The sequence below is a fragment of the Amblyraja radiata genome, chromosome 11 (assembly GCF_010909765.2).
Source record: "Amblyraja radiata isolate CabotCenter1 chromosome 11, sAmbRad1.1.pri, whole genome shotgun sequence".
Lineage (NCBI taxonomy): Eukaryota > Metazoa > Chordata > Chondrichthyes > Rajiformes > Rajidae > Amblyraja > Amblyraja radiata.
Window position 1 is genome coordinate 10,011,875 of NC_045966.1, and position 3,945 is coordinate 10,015,819.

Sequence of the window (3,945 nt, forward strand, 5' to 3'; positions counted from 1 at the left end):
GACAATATTTACTACTCTTCTCTAATCCTTCATTCAATTATTTTTAATCCATGTCCTTTGTTTAGTGACACATCTGCTAAGGGAACTGACTCCTTATTGTTCACTATATCAAACACACTCAACATTTCATAGGGTAACAGAGTCCATACAGTGTGCAAACAGGCCTAACTTGCCCATGCCGACCAACATGTCCTATCTACACTAGTTCCACCTGCCTGCATTTGGCCCATATCCCTCTAAACCTAAGCGATCCATGTACTTGTCTAAATGTTTATTAAATATTACCAGAGAATATTACCAGAGAAATTCATAGTCCAGCAGAGGAGGACAAAGGGCTTAATTAGGAAAAGGGAAAATAGATTATGAAAGAAAACTGGCAGGGAACATAAAAACTGACTGCAAACGTTTTTATAGATATGTGAAGAGAAAAAGATTAGTTAAAACCAATGTATGTCCCTTGCAGTCAGAAACAGGTGAATTGATCATGGGGAACAAGGACATGGCAGACCGATTGAATAACTACTTTGGTTCTGTCTTCACTAAGGAAGACATAAATAATCTGCCAGAAATAGCAGGGGACCGCGGGGCCAAATGAGATGGGGGAACTGAGTGAAATCCAGGTTAGCCGGGAAGTGGTGTTAGGTAAATTGAATGGATTAAAGGCCGATAAATTCCCAGGGCCGCATTCCAGAGTACTTCAAGTTCAAGTTCAAGTTCAAGTGAGTTTATTGTCATGTGTCCCTGTATAGGACAATGAAATTCTTGCTTTGCTTAAGCACACAGAAAATAGTAGGCATTTACTACAAAACAGATAAATGTGTCCATATACCACGATATAAATATATACACACATGAATAAATAAACTGGTAGTGCAAATAACAGAAAGTGGTTGCTAATAATCAGAGTTTTGTCCGAGCCAGGTTTAATAGCCTGATGGCTGTGGGGAAGTAGCTATTCCTGAACCTGGTTGTTGCAGTCTTCAGGCTCCTGTACCTTCTACCTGAAGGTAGCAGGGAGATGAGTGTGTGGCCAGGATGGTGTGGGTCTTTGATGATACTGCCAGCCTTTTTGAGGCAGCAACTGCGATAAATCCCCTCGATGGAAGGAAGGTCAGAGCCGATGATGGACTGGGCAGTGTTTACTACTTTTTGTAGTCTTTTCCTCTCCAGGGCGCTCAAATTTCCGAACCAAGCCACGATGCAACCGGTCAGCATGCTCTCGACTGTGCACCTGTAGAAGTTAGAGAGAGTCTTCCTTGACAATCCGACTCTCCGTAATCTTCTCAGGAAGTAGAGGCGCTGATGAGCTTTTTTGATAATTGCGTTAGTGTTCTCGGACCAGGAAAGATCTTCAGAGATGTGCACCCCCAGGAATTTGAAGTTCTTGACCCTTTCAACCATCGACCCATTGATATAAATGGGGCTGTGGGTCCCCCTCCTACTCCTTCCAAAGTCCACAATCAGTTCCTTGGTTTTGCTGATGTTGAGGGCCAGGTTATTGCACTGGCACCATATGGACAGTTGCTCGATCTCTCTTCTGTACTCTGACTCATCCCCATCAGTGATACGCCCCACAATAGTGGTGTCGTCAGCGAACTTGATGATGGAGTTCGCACTGTGGTTCGCTACGCAGTCATGGGTATATAGTGAGTACAGCAGGGGGCTGAGCACGCAGCCTTGAGGTGCTCCCGTGCTGATTGTTATTGAGGCTGACACATTTCCACCAATACGAACAGACTGTGGTCTGTGGACGAGGAAGTCGAGGATCCAGTTGCAGAGGGATGCGCAGAGACCCAGTTCTGCGAGTTTGGTAACCAGTTTGGAGGGGATGATTGTGTTAAATGCCGAGCTGTAATCAATGAATAACAGCCTGACATATGAGTTTTTGTTGTCCAAGTGGTCCAGTGCGGAGTGGAGGGCCAGCGAGATCGCATCCACCGTTGATCTGTTGTGGCGGTACGCGAACTGCAGTGGGTCCAGGTTTTTGTCGATGTAGGAGTTGATTTGCTCCATGATCAACCTTAAGGAAGTAGCCCCAGAAATAGTGGATGCATTAGTGATAATTTTTCAAAACTCTTTAGATTCTGGAGTAGTTCCTGAGGATTGGAGGGTAGCTAATGTAACTCCACTTTTAAAAAAAGGGAGGGAGAGAGAAAACGGGGAATTACAGACCAGTTAGTCTAACATCGGTAGTGGGGAAACGCTAGAGTCAGTTATTAAAGATGGGATAGCAGCACATTTGGAAAGTGGAACCAAGATGGTTGGAGCTGATAGATCTGTTGCAGCCTTCATCCGCTTTCACAGCCGTTGAGTTCAAGATAACTTTGTCCGCTTGGTCCGCCGTTGAGGTCTTGTAGGTTGGATTGTTCTAAGTCTGGACCCTCATCCTCGACCTTACCGCCATGGGTGGCCCTACCAGAGCTGGTACTTCCGACGACATCGCTCTTGGTATCATGGGAACACGCAAAGCCTCTTTACCACGACAAGATAAACGATCCGAAGAGGATAGCCAGTACCAGTAAGATAAATACTAATGGTTATGGGGAAAATGTGTGGGAATGGGACTAGTTGCATTGGTTTTGCTTAGCGCTGGTATGGAATCAACAACCCTATTGATTTCCTTCTTGCCAAGACCATTATGTGAATGTTATAATTTACCTTCAGCAATTTCTCAACATAATGTAACAATGTAATTCAGAATGGAACACACATAGTTCTGAATCTATTATCTCTGGACAAATATATTTCCATTCTGGGGATGTTGCCAGGTTTATCTGAGTTAATTGTAGCTGCAGGAGCTTCAAACGGCTTGTGTCAAAAATTAGGATTCCAGAGGTTTGGTTCTGGTTCCTGGTCTCCAAAGTAATTTTTTTATCTCAGCCCTGTCACAGGAGCGTGTCCGTTTGAAAATATCAGATTTAGTTTTAAGCAACGATCAAAACTTTCGTCCAACAACAGGAACTAAAATGATAAGCAGGTGGCATTGTGGTGCGGCAGGTTGAGCTGCTGCCTGACTCAGAGCACCAGGGACCTTGCTGCCATCCTGACGGCGGGTTCTACCTGTGTGGAGTTTGCACGTTCTCCCTGTGACCGAGTGGGTTTTCTCTGGGTGCTCCGGTTTCCTCCCACTTCCACATTGTGCAGGTTTGTATGTTAATTGGGTACTGTTTGTAGGGGGTCTATAGGGGTGGATACAAAAATTGGATAACATAGAACTATTGTGAATAGGTGATTGATTGTTGGCATGAACTCGATGGGCCGAAGGGCCCGTTTCCATGCCGTCTCTTTCAATCAATCAATCAAAAAATAATCTTTTAGGTCCTCTGATTTCCTCCCACTCCGAAGGACGTGGGTTTGTAGGTTAATTGGCACTCTGTACATTGCCCCATATGTCGGGGCATATAGAGAGAGGGTGTAGAAGCTAACATAGAACTGGTGTGAATGGGTGATCGATGGTCAGTGTGGACTCTGGACCGAAGGGCCAGTTTGCATGCTGTGCCTCCAAAATCTAAATCTAAGGTTCATCACTTCATAAGTTCCTGGAGCAAGATTATGCCATTCGGCCTGTCTTGCCCACTCTGCCATTCAATCATGGCTGATCAGCAGCTACCAACGTCAGCAATATTGAGCGATTATTGATAATGGTTCGATGGTGCTTTATCATCACATGTGAGAAGTACAGATGTACAGTGACATTCCTTCCTTACACACTGTTCAGTAGAGTATTACACCCGATTAGGAAATAGCCAATGGTTCAGTGATGATTCAATGATTCCATGATACTATTCCACCGCTCCTGCATGCAAGCGTCGAGAGTCAAGAGTGTTTTATTGTCATATGTCCCAGGTGCAACAATGACAAGTCAAGTCAAGTTTATTTGTCACATGCACACACGAGATGTGCAGTGACGAGATGTCCTGCTAATTTGAGGAAGGACATTCTTGC